This window comes from Apteryx rowi, unplaced genomic scaffold (genome assembly GCF_003343035.1).
Source record: "Apteryx rowi isolate R43461 unplaced genomic scaffold, aptRow1 scaffold_291, whole genome shotgun sequence".
In the NCBI taxonomy this organism is placed as follows: domain Eukaryota; kingdom Metazoa; phylum Chordata; class Aves; order Apterygiformes; family Apterygidae; genus Apteryx; species Apteryx rowi.
The window spans coordinates 1,053,547-1,067,390 of record NW_020449319.1 but is presented as its reverse complement, the minus strand read 5'-3'; the positions used below and the strand labels follow the sequence as shown (position 1 = coordinate 1,067,390).

The following is a 13,844-nucleotide window of genomic DNA, read 5'->3' as shown; positions in this document are numbered from 1 at the left end:
AAATGCTTTTCTCTAGATGCAGCAGCCATATATATGTTACTCATCAGCTAATAGGATAGCATTTTTAAAGGAAATTTTCATGTAAAATTGAACAAACAATCCAATTTCAGAATTTGGTTTACAGTGGTAAACATCACAAAGAATAGTGCATCAGCATTTTGATAGTTGTATTATGTTGTAATAAACAACTATATCATTATTTACTTTGAACTTCTTCTCAGTATCTTATACAGCATATAAAAATCTACAAAATCCATCAGTAAGATCATGTCTCTGCTATCCTTTTCTCTATACATTTTATACTCACTTTTCATATTAGGACCATTCCTTTTACTCTGTTTGAACAGCACTAACTTTAATAAAGTTTTGGAGATCCAAATGCTGTTAAATGTCTACGTGAAGCTGATAGCTCCTACCATAATGAAAACTCACACTGATACCAGAAAGAAAAGTTTTAGGACTGAAACAGATATTCAGAGACATTTCTCCTTTCAAGCATATACACTACCTCTCTGTTTTTAAAACGGACTTTTCCCCTCAGCAATCCAAAGCGCATTATGAACATGAAGTCTCCAGAATAACTTCTGAAGAGAACTGTGTGTTAGTACGTATGCTTTATGCGAAAAGCGACCTTGTGGTTAGCCCGACAGCCTGGTCTGGGGGAAACACGGTACAAACCCTGCTCTGGGATCCTCTGCCTTGTTCTTTCATCTGCAAAATGGGCACAACAGCACTTCCCAGCTCACGGGCATGTTGTGAGGATCAACTCTTTGAGCAGTATAAACTGGAGGCCGTGGTAGTATCTTTTTGTAAGAAAGATGGATAACGAAGTACACTGCAGCTGAGCGGTTTGCCGATGTCCAGAAGCAAACTAACGCTCCCGGGCCTTTTTTGCTTTCCCGGTGCAACCGCAAGCTTAGCCAGGTACTGCGCTCCCCCCCACAGAAAGCTCTTAATGAGATCTATGTAGACATGCAGAAGATAAACTAAGAAGTTGCAAGCGGCAACTGTACGTCTGGTTGTATAGCGACGACGCAATATATTCCTTAAATTGAATATCTTTCATTCTCTGTCTGAACACACAGGTATATGCTGACAAGCAACAAACACCAGCTTTCCAYGTCTTTCAATCTGATGTAGAGGAGAGATGCCCTTATTCTAGTAGTTCAACCTTTTAACTTTCTCAGGTACTGCAAGTAGTTGCCCCCTTCCTCCTCCTCCTCCCCCCCCCCCAAAAAAAAAAAAAAACCCAAAAGCTTGGCTTGCAGTCATTTTGTATTGAATTTTTGCACAATGATTTGCTTTGACAAGTGAGAACAAACTTTGGGTCAGAAGAGACTCAGATCAAGATTACTGTGCTTGCTTAGTTTTCCTGTGAAGYTAGAGGGAGATTTGGATCTTGGAAAACCAAAATGAAAAAGTCTGATTAAAAACACCATTCTATCTAGCTTCTACAGACAAGGATAGTTTTGTTTAATATTCATAAATATAGAATTGTATTCATCATTTCTAACACTGACTTAATGCCACTTGTCAGCCAGCAACTCAGTTTTAATTCCTAATAAAACAACAGTTAAAACCAACACAAAATATCAAGGGAACAGAAAGACTAATAGACTTTCAAGTAAGTCTTTAAAAGCAGTATCTACAATTCTGCAAATATGTATTAAACTTCACGCAAGGTACGAATCACATTCAATAGGGAGTACTCTGCCAYGCTAATTTAGTTTGCATCGTTGTTGGCAGGATTGAAACGCCAACATGCAAACCTTGTGTATGTGACACGCAAGGTCATTTACAAGTATTTGAAGGTTGTACACAAAGAAGGTGGGAAGTATTTGTTCAAGCAGCAACATTGAAATTAATAGTGTGAACATAAGAAAGGGCAAAGCCCCTTGACAGTGAAATCAATTTGGATGTAGAATAATCTGCCCCAAGGGAGGTGGAAAAGCCGAGATCGTTTTTCACATTTAAAACAAATCTACTAATCTTAAGTACTGTGGGGAATAACAGTGCAGTGCTGGAGGGAAAAGAGGAGGGGAAYGAAGGGAAAAGAGCTAAACAATAAGTCTCTTTGAGCTCTAATGTCTATGTTTTTGTGATTAGCTGCTCATAAAGCCGTCAGAGAACTGTGCTAGATTGCAGCGCGGGCTTCGAGCTAGACTGACGCACTGATTTAAGCAGTATAGTCATATGGTCAGTGTGAAGTTCTCGTCCTCTCTTTTTTCATGGCTGTCTCTGGAATTAGAAAGTGCATTCGATGTTCAGCCACATTGTCCCAAATCTTCCCCTCACCTTTCGTTTTTGTATTTTTTTCCCCTGAAAGCAACCTTCATAGTTAGTGTCATTGCATGCCCTTAGCTGCACATCCTGCTAATAAATCTTTGTGCTTGTGAACCCTTCTCAGGTGAACCATTTGTGCGACAGTAAAGAGGAAAGAGCCTCAGAGATGAACAGTTACACTGGTGTGTACTTGAAAAAACTTTGGGACTGTCTGATCACCTGCCAGGACCCACAGCTTTTCACAATTCTTAGGTATGCTGTTGGAAATTCATCAACTTTATCTTTCAGTTTCAATCAGATATTTTCTTATATCTTTTTCYTAACTCTAATTTCCAGTTGACTGCTGGTACTTCCTTAGATTTGCAAACGGAAATGAGGTTTTTGAGCTCCCCTATGCAATCTTTTGAATTAATCTCACTAATAAATAAAATTGGAGAAGGTATTAGTTTTCCATGCTCTTAGAAGGAAACTTGATCCTTTAGGACTTTATTCTTTGTGCAATCATTAATTACCAATACTCTGTGCACTTGACTTGTGCAGGTATAAACTACTAAATAAAACAGCTCTTTGCATAAAAAGAATAGGTTGCATGAAGAGTCTTATTACACTTCTTTTGAAAAGCATTAGTGTAGGAAGATTTACAATACCTACAYGCTGTCGACCTATATATTAACAGATAGAGCAGACTTATCTTTTGATCTGCCTTTTTGAGCTAAAAGGGAGACTGTTCGCATTTGCAGGTGACTGGCTTAGCAGACGGTGAATTATGGCAAAGATCTGGCTTGGGAGACGGTGAATCATATCAGGCTCACAGTTTTCATTTAAAACATTTATGCATTTAGGCCTTACAACTAAAAATAAATAAATAAAAGCACGAGCAAACAAAACCAAAGTCAATCTCTAAGAGAGTGGTGTGAGGTCTGTGTAGGAGGTGCAGTTCCTACATCTTCTGATAATGCATCTCATACTGCCAGTCTCACAAATGGGATAYCAGATCAGATGGACTTTGGATTTGGCCCAGTTTGGCAATTCCCATGTTCCTATAAGCTTCCAAACAYGGTCTGTGAGTCACTAAGTCAATCATAACTGAACTACTTGAATTTGAGTGAGCCAGAAATAAAGATGTGAAATATGAAGAACATATCATCTTGATAAGTGTTAACTCTTAAATCCACTCTTCAAGAACCTTGTGTGAAAATCTTCCTAAAAGAAGACTTTGTTCTATTTCTGTTTCTTTGACAGTATCTATTGTGACTACTGTACATTTTTCTTTTCAACCAGTGGAACACAATTCCTGGGGGCTGTTCAGAAGAATAGCCCCCCAAAAAATCAAATAATCTGTACATGCATGCAGATCTCCTACCATTTAATTCAGGGCATTAGACAACAAGTTATAAAAACAGCACACACATGAAGTTAAATTCAGCACAGACATCTTCTGGAGCAGCTCAGAAGAAAAGCAATTGACTCTCAGCTGTAAAYTTACATGTTCTAACTGTGCTAGCAAATTTTCACTGTTATACTTAATCTGTGACCAATATAAAAATTATACTGCATATCTTTATGTCAGTGACTTTCTTAAACTATTGTCTTACCGAAGCAGGGATGGCACACACTTTTAATGGTACAGCAAATGCTGTTTGATACTCTAGTCCCTAACATTGCAACCACCTACACAAGCTTAACTTATAAATAAACTTCATGCCATTATCAGGCTGAASAAACTGTAAAATCTATGAGATACATATTTTTAAATTGTTCTTCAACTGCAGAAATGGCTCTATTGACAATTTCTTTGACTTACAGACTGCCAATAGACAGAAATATTCTTGACCATCTGGATATGGTTCACTACTAATGTTTTTATTTCTCACATTTGCTACTCTATCCCTTTATACTTACAAGTTTCAGACATTTAGAATTTGTACTTCTCAATAAAATGAAAATTGGCTTTTTTTTCTTTTTTAAGATGGAAAACAGACTCAAAGTGGTTTTTACTTTAGTATTATTTTTTAATTTGAAAGAAAAACTTCCACTGGATTTTTTTTTAAAGCTATGAAAACAAATTTGTAGGCTTCAGGTGAGTAAAAGCCTCAAAGTTGACCTGACATCATCTTTCACAGTTTCTAGAACTGTTTCATCATGTAAATAAATTAGATTCTTTAACGCATGTCAATTCCCTGCTGCAGTCAGCAACAATGCTACAACTGTATAAATCAAAACTGAAGACACACTTGCCTTCCTTTACTTTTGACTGCAACCTGGACGCAACAGACTATTATTAAATTACTGCATGTCTTTGTGGAGTGCCTCAAAATATCCTGGAGCAATAAGACACTAGAGTTTAACTATCCTGGCTATGTGTTGTTTTTACCCACCAAATTTCATTTGATTACTTCAGCACATGAGCAGACAAGATGCTGATGCCAGCAAATGTTTCTAATGTACCTTGCAGAATTGTTGAGCGAAATTTGTTCGGCTCAAGAGAAAAGAACAAGGCAACCCAAGAACATGGGCTCAGGTCAAAACAGACATGCAGCTGGAGTCCCCTGCCCGACACCATCTTCAGTTTTCATGAAACGCAAAGTCAGGCAAGTTCTGTGGAGGAGGTGAGAAAAYGCATGAAAAAGCAAGAGCAGCTGAACACTGTGCTGTCAGGAATGCTGCTGAGGTTTAATTTTTTCGTGACACCCTCCACTACCACCGTTCCTGAGGTCCTGCAGCCTCTGGCAGAACTTAAATCTGACAGACAGAAAACCAGAAGCAAAACAGCAGTAGAGCAACACAGATGGGAGCAATTTACTCCTCTTCCCTGTGCTGGGTGGTAGGTTTACACCAAATCTCTGAAGAGCAGCTTCAGAAAGAGAATGCTCAAATACTAATGCCCTGTACCAATAACAAATGTCAGAAGGCCTTGTACAGCAAATATCTCTGCTCAACTCTTTCCTTCTAATAATCTCCATGAATATTTTTGGACTTCTTATAAAGACCTACCTATACGAATCAATCAGTGAGGAGTTTTTGCAACATGATTTCATATGCTTTTTTATTCTTGTCCTTAATTTCCATTTTAACACAGCAGAAACATTCTTGAATGGTTGCTAAATAGTAACAACTCAAGTCCAGTACTGCAGAAACAATGGCTTTGTAACAGATTTTATGCCAATTAGTAACGGAGATGTAAAATCAGAATTTTTATGACATGAATGGTTTCCATAGCTTATTTTAAGCAACACACATGAAAAGCTGTTGTTCTTCTTCTCTGGTCACACCAAAGCACATTTCAATCATTCTGAGATGGAGGAGTGTACAGTAAAATACTGATTCATAATTCTTGTAAATAAATGACAGACAGAACGATTTTCTATAAAAAGTTCGTTTCTGAGTAGAAGGGGGTTTTCTTGTCCGTAAATTTTCCAACTGTAGCTATACAAGCAAAGTTTAAGAGCCTGTACTACCTCTTCACCAGCAGCATAATCATTATTGACACCACAAGAGCTATATGCTGGGCTAAGCAGAGTGCTTACCCCTATGCATTTCTAGATATTCCTGTCTACTCTAACCTAACCTACCTAAGCATTTATATTTTACTGTTAAATGTGCCAAATCTATTCATTGCGAAAGAAATGACTGAGATGTCTAAGTTAGGCTTTTAAACTAAGCAGTCTGAATAACGCCCTATGGTGCTTAAAATTTAGATTATTATTTTTGATGAAGGTGAAGTGTTACAGGATAAGGCCTGCAAAACCCGTGCCATGCCATAGTATTGTTCCTCTGGCAGCTGTAAACAGCCCGGATTGTGGTGAGCACTGGCAAGCTGATATGACGGTGGAGCGCTGACGTGCCATAGCCCTGTTGGGCTGTGCATTCAAATGGCTGCTACATTTTTGAGAAGGTGCACCCAGCTAAGGCTCACAAAAGTGGGATTCATTGTGTCTGACTTTGAACAGCTGCATGACAGATTTCTATGGCAGAACTAGGGACCGCAGGTTTCCTCGACAGTTAGTGCAAGATTCATCAGATCTCTTGCTATCAGCTGTGCTAGGTTGGTGCTCTTGACCATGAGAAAAGAAAAAGCTGTTCATCATGGGATTTTTGAGGTGGAGAATATTAATTTAGGAGACAACAAATTCAGATTAAAAAAAAAAAAGCTAATACTTTAAAGACGTTATGGAATTGTCCCAACATGATGCGTAAATAGTATTTCTGCAGGAACCCATATTCCAGGCTTTCCTACTATGCAGAATATATCCTTGTGATAGGTAAAAGCCATGTTAGAAAATTATGACCCATCTCTGCATGTGCTCCTTACAGGTTTCCCAGAAGCTTATAAATAAATGTATATTGGAAGCATATTTTAGCTAGGAATTATCATTCTAAACAAATTATTTTTAATGCCAGTAGGTGTCCAATAATTGTCTGGCACTGAGACAACAAAACATTTTTGTTTTGGGAAAATTGCAATGTGCTTGTTGGAGTTTTATCAAAGAATCTTTTTGTTTATACAGCAGAGGCCACACTGCAAACCATTCTGGAAGGGTGTACTGTCAATGCTAAAATGCTATTAGGAATCAAATCAGATCTCAGTGGAAATATTCCTTTTTTTTGAGGGTCTAAACCAAAGTTTCATTTCAAAACTTCATTTCAAAGTTTCATTTCAAAGGTCTCTAAGGTGAGGGACTAAATTCATATTCTAACTTTTACTCAAGTTCATGTCTGCTGTCTTTAATGTGACTGAAACAGTATAACAGTCCTTAGCAAAAAACACATGGGCTTGGGTCACCTTCTATGGAAGACCCTTTGCCTTCAGCGCATTAGAAACATGACATAAAGGAAGAAAGAGAATGTGAAATTCAATTGATCCTGCAAGTGGGAATAGCAACAAGGAAAGAGAAGGATTTTTAAACTAAAAATTTATTAAACAGTGAAGACTGACATTTTATATTCGATGGTAAAAATCAGAATCAGAAGCGTAAGCCTTACAAGGAAGATATTACCTTCAGCAGCCTACTGCTAACAAAAGCTGTTCTGAGGTCTAAGAAAGGCAAGCTAGAAAATTTTGAGCCAGACTATAGTGCTTTGAGAGTCACAGGTCTCAACAACCATCAATTCAGTAATGTTTATTCACGAGCTCAGCTGGGATCACATTAGTGGACATACATCTGCAGGACATGCAGGTACAATAAACTCTCAAGCAAACACTTGTGAAGGTGGATGGAAGCTGCATTACTCCAGTTTCACTCTCTCCCAGCAGCCCTGGCGGAGACACAGTGCTGTGAGCRTATGACACGTGGCACATGATGTCCATCTCCGTCTTTGCTCTCTCCACAACTGTTTAAATGTGCCTCTGCTCTTGAAAGAAATTTGTTTACCATGTTGTTTTAGGTAGTATGTCCTATTTATATTTATTTTATGCTGTCATGGCCCAACAGGCTCCCATTGCCCTGGCCAGGCTGTGACCAGAAGTGGAAACTGGCGCSTCACCCATGCACCCTCCACTCAGGAGCTGTGTTTAAGTGCAGATCCATGCCTGTGGTCCTTGCTAGGGCTATGTTGTGGGTTTGCCTGTGCCTAGCCTTGCACCTCACCCGTGTCGCCTTGCTTTGCTGACTTGCCTTCCTGGCTTGACCCTGGGCTTGCCTTGTGGTCACTGTGGACTTTCTGGGGATCACGGGACTGTGGGCTGACCCTGGTTATGGCCACCAGACCTGCCCTTCTTGCCCTGGGACACCCCCGGACGGCACCCCTTGTGTGTGAGGTTGCTGCCTGGCCGGCCTTGCAGGACTCCGGGTCCCAGCCCTCCTTCCCCTGAGGAGCAGCCCACTCTTGCTATTCCCCGACGTGACCAGTCTTTTGCTGCATCCAGACTATTGTCCTTTTGCTCTTGTCCTGGGTAAATGAGAGCTGATTTCACTTCACACTGCTCTCTTTAACCTGGCACCTTTAAGAATAGCGTTAAGTACAGGAATAGAACAGCAACGTTGCAGCTGCATTATCCAGTGGCTGCTCCTTAAATACTATAGTAGTGGCAGGCTAGGAAAAACATAAAAGGGATGGATTGTGCAGGCAGGTGCAGACAGGCAGATTGCTCCTAGGTACATTGCTCCTAGGCATAGGTACCCGCAGCTCCCAAAGATTACAGCTACACAATTCACCGTTTTTCTAGGCAGTGGTTGGAATACCAGTTGGAGACCAATTTATAGCCAAGTTCAGCACTTATTCCAGTAAGAGTGTTATATTTCTTTGAAGAATACCTCACCGGCTGCCATTCCCAGTAAATAGAAACATCGAATTAAAAAAAAAAATGTGGCAAAACAGAGAAAAGTCAGGATATATGGGTAAGAAGGGATAAACCTGGCTGCTACCAAGAATAAAGAAAGTTTAATTGTGTGTCAGTGCCTACCCTCCCTTCACTAACCCTCCTACATATAATCCTTGCAGGTAGGTGTGTACTGCTTAATTTATATTCAACCTCTCTTCTTAGTAAATCATTCCACTTGTGATCCCACACATTCTAATATTTGACACATCCATTATCTTTTATTCAGGATCTATTGCTATTTTCTGATCACCACATTTAGAGGGGGGAAGGGCAGAGTCTCCCCCTCTCTTTCTCTTCTCATACCTGCACACATACACAAACACACACCAACATGCACAGAAAAGTTATTCCCAACCCAGTATCCCTCCTCTCACTGCCATTTTGCTACTGACTGGAGGGAATTAAGAAAGAAAAAGCAAAAAAAGCAAAAAAAAGCCATGATTAAGCAACTGAGTGGATTATTTTATAAAGAATTTTTTGGACACATCAAAGAATCTACTGTTCCTCCATCTGTGAAATGTAATCCAGTGAGTGTGTGTTACGAGTCTTTCTGAGTCAGCAGTTAACTTGCAACTAAGATGCAGCTTTGGAGCTTTCAAACATGCTCATATTGCTGATTTTGTTCCGCTTCTATTATTGTCACAGAACCAAATACTTTGGAAAATCCGTTCAGAATATCAAATATTTTTAGGAGACGAGTGTAAAGAAAAGTAGGTAGAAATACACTGAATATGCGGAAAACTTCCTTATTATGGATTATGTAAGTTCCTTCCTAGAAATGCTGAAACTTTTTATTTAGAAAATTTAAAACAAGCCTAGTAAAACACTGACGTATGTTAGCAATAATCTCCTATCGGCAGGGGAGAGGCTACGTAGTCTAATACATCTTTACATCTTCCAGTCTCTGAGAAGCAGGGATTCAGCCGAGATTATCACCTCTTTATGTTCATATGCCTTGACCTACCACCGAGACCCACCAGCACAGATTGCGTACCTGAGATTAGGACAGTTGTGACTGCAAATTCTGCTTTGCGAAGATGAAGACAAATAATCTAGTCTCCACATACATAGATAGAAGAAGTAACAACAGGCTTAAACTGCAGGAGTTTAGTCATTTCTTATGATGAGGAGAGTGAAGCACTGAAGTGGACTGTTTGGGAAGAATAAGGGATTTCTGTTGTTGCGGGTCTTTAAGAACAGATTAGACAAACACCTGAAAAACAGGAGGAAGGTACAGATGACTCAACCGCAGAACTGGGACTGGGTGACTGAGTGAGGTTCCTTACAGATCTGTTTTTCTCTGATTTGATAGCCAGGGCTGAAAATACTGAGGCTCCTTAGAGCCTGAATTGTTTGGGAATAGGTATTAGAGTGTAAACTGTTTGGAAATGGGCATTATTTTTCAAACATTTAATAAACTGTTAAAACTTGTCATATGTATCAAGTCTTGACAGCGGCTGGATTTTTACATTTGGAGAAAAGGTGCATTGACTAGGAAGAGGGTTTTATTTGCACTGCAATACAAAATGTGCTATCTCTGTCAAGTTTAGCATTTTCCATTCATGCCTCAGTGCAATGCTGCTAAAAATGACGATAAAGCAAGATGATGACCTTACACTCCAGGCAGGGCTGTGGGATCTGTAAACAGAATCTGCTCATAGGAGATATTATTAAATGCTATCCAGTTTCTGACTGTCATAATAAATGCATTTAGAGGCATGAAGGGGCAGGCTGCGCGCTATGTAGGTCTGACTGGAATATGAAGGGAACTGTGGATGATGAGCTAACCGAATAGAAACAAGTAATGGATCCTGATGGAGCTACACCGTGCCGATCGCAGCCCCGAGCTCGCGTTGCTGACAAGCAGCAGAGCTGCTGGCGGAGATTTTGGAGGGATGGCATGGTCTCCTTTCTCATTAGACCTGCACTGGAGCAGGCGCGCGGCTGCAACGGCTGCTGCTGGGGTGCCGGCACCTCCTCCCCGTCCGGCAGCCCCCCAGGGAGCCTCGCCAGGGCAAGCCCCCTCCTGCAACACCTGCCTGGTGCTGGGGCTCCGCAGAAAAGCTGCGGTGTTTCCTCAAAACTTTCCTTGGTCGCCTATCTTGCGCCATCTGCCTTTCTGTGGCAGTCGGACACCCCCTGCAAACGTCCCACCCTTTGGAGGGGGAGGCATCTAACAAAGCCAAAGTGTACAACATGGAGTGATGTGTCACTCTGCATAATATAAGTTTACGTAACATTATGCTTCAAAACAGTGCAACGTTTCTCTGGGAACAGGCACCCTCCATGAACGCTAGAAACAGAGCCAGGTATTGATAAAGGTCTTTCCAAGAGCTACAACATCTACTATAAAAATATTTTCAGTAGACAGTCAAGAAGGAATATGTGATTTGACAAGGAGAAAAGCAAGAGAGATGCTATTTTTGTTGCTTGAAAGGCTGGTTGTAATTACAATAATTAAGAAAAAAGCAGATTACCAACTAGTCTCTTTTCACTTCTGTAATATTTTCATCATTACTTGGCATTCTTTTTGAGTTAGTACAAATCTGAAAAGCCCTCAAGAGCTGTGAGTTTTAGGATTAGAAAAGGAAAGGCTACTCTTGTACATCTTGAAGCCTATGGTAGGGGGAATTATCAAGAGTCCAGTATACCGCTTTGGCAAATGTATAACCTTGCTTACAGCTACTAACATATTCTGCTCCTTCTGGAGCAAAAGGGAACATGTGAAGATGATCTGGAGTTCAACGTAGCATAAAGCATGCTTTTTAATTAAATTTGCGCTCATATAATTCTGGTAGCTTCCTCCAGCAAAAATATCTGGTGCACGTCTTAGGTCTGCTCTATTTCCCACTGACTATCCATAGAGCAATAGACCCCACAGACTGAGATGACAAATGCTTAGGAAATACTGACTATGTTATCTTGCCTTCATTTATCTTCTTCATGTTTGAAGCTGGAGGGACATTCCATTTCCTGGTGCATATAGAATATTGTCCCATATAGGAAAAGCGCTAAGGTAGCCAGTGTTATGGAAATCCTGCACTTTGCTGCAGTAGCCTAATGCAGCTTGAGTGAGCTAGAGAGACAGACTGGTCGCTTTGATACTGCATCCATGTTCAGTAATGATTTGAAAAGCTGGTGGAGCTCAGTACTACAATTAAATGGATCAAACCAGAGATGGAACTTGGCAACGTGCTTGAAGTATAATTTTTGCTTGAAACTATGCTTGCTTTTTATGCCATTATTTATACTCTTTTCCTTATTACACACATTGTTAACTGGTTTGATAATCTTAAAAATGGTAATAGGATCTAGGATCATGATTTTTTATCATATCATAAGCTGCACAACTGTTTAATTTGCTCCTTATACTATACCTCATGTCTCTGAAACTGGAGAAATATTTATATTTTTTTTGTCAAGATGAACAGAACATAATAGAAAAGTAGCCCCATTGGGCTAAGCTAAAGATCCAGTTAGGCCAGTAACTTTTTCTGAAGTTGCCCAGTAACAAATGCTTAAATGAAAAAGTCTAAGAAACACGATCCTTCCCCTTTTATAACCTTTCTGCTTCTGGAAATCAACAAGTAGTATGTCCTGAACATATTAATGGTACAGAACCGTAGCGTTAATAGCTGCCATTAGATCCATTGCCTGCAAACTTATCTAATTTGTTTTTAACTAATTTATTTTTTGTACAATATTCTGTAATGATGACCGTCGGAATTTAATTATGCTTAATTATGTTGTATGAAAAGTTACTATTTATTGCCTGCTTTGAACTTGAGACCTGAAAATTTTACTGGTGCTCCCTAATTMTTGTGTGCCAAGGAACAGCAAACAGTTGTTCCACATTCACTGTTTTTGTATCTGCCGTGATTTTGTAGGCTTATTTCACAAGCCATGGACTGGAGGAACCATTGAAAGGAAGATGAGGATATCTTCTAGATGAGGTAACACATCTGAATTTGCTTTGAAAAAGAGGAACTTTGGGGCTTTTGAAAGGATTAGCTTTTAGCTATGCTTGCTAACAGGTTTGTTAACTATATTGCTGAGTACTCTTAAACACCTTTTTAGTGAGACACAAGAAGCCAATCAGCTAGAAATATGTTACGCCATCTGCAATACTGTCTTTGTATCTTATCTCTGGATATGGATTATAAATGAACCGTAAACCGAGAAAAAAACATAGGTGTTTTAAAATCTGTAAAATAACTAGACAGGTCATATGTTCAAACAGTAGCTCAAAAAAATTTGCCATTAGCTCAAGTAAAATATTTGCTGTGGCTTATTGGTTTTAAACATTGCTTCTATAAAGGAAGAAAAGATTTGCGCCAACAAAAGGATTCACATAAAATCACTAGAGGATGTACCTTTTACTGGTAGAAAAAAATTTTCATATATTCAGTTGACTTATATTACATTTTATTTTTCCATGCACATCTCCTGGACAAATCTAGGAGCAACACATGAAACGCTATTCTYCCATTTTCATCTTAGAGTTAATTTAGATAGTAGCAAATCTCTCTCTTGCCCAGTCATGAATGCATGAGCACAGAGGTGCAACGGCCACACGTAAGCCCATTGCTATCTGAATTTCAGCTTGGTTTCTAAACAGAAGAGTTTTTCTGGCCTTACTGCAGCCTTGGATATGTTTACCTGGACAGAATTTGTTTCAGCTATAAAAAGTAAAACATTTATTGTCGAACAGCTTATACCACTTCTTTTTAAACAGTGAAAGAATAAATAAAAATGCTGATGGCTAAAACACAAATGGATATACATGTCCACAAACACCTTGTTTTCCACGTGAACACTTTCCTTTTATGCTCTTTCAAACACAAACCTACATTATCTTTTCACAACTGGCCTTAAAATTTGGGATTTTTTTAAGTAAAGGAAAGCATATTTCAGCACACACTAACAATAGAAAGTATGTTTCCAAAAGGGTACAACAGTCTTGGTCTGTAATTATGCAATTTCCTAAATACTGAAACAAACAATGATATGAGCGGCTGGAAGATTAATTTTACATTGATGACAAATATGGAAGAACAAATAGGGGAATCAAGGGGTAATTACATTTTTGACAGACTCACTTGAATAAAGACCATTAATTATATGAATGAATTATTTCTCTGAGACTTTGATTATATGCAGGAAATAGATATTTAAGAAGAGATTTGATTGACATCATAAAGCTTATTAACCCCCAAACAAATGACAAAATTAGTTTACA

The 13,844-nt window shown here is 39.2% G+C and overlaps 1 protein-coding gene across 1 annotated transcript in view; it reads right to left on the bottom strand.

The window, feature by feature from the left end:
• DLG2 (discs large MAGUK scaffold protein 2) overlaps positions 1-13,844 on the bottom strand; it is a 646,550-nt gene that overhangs the window by 29,880 nt on the left and 602,826 nt on the right. The window lies entirely within an intron of this gene.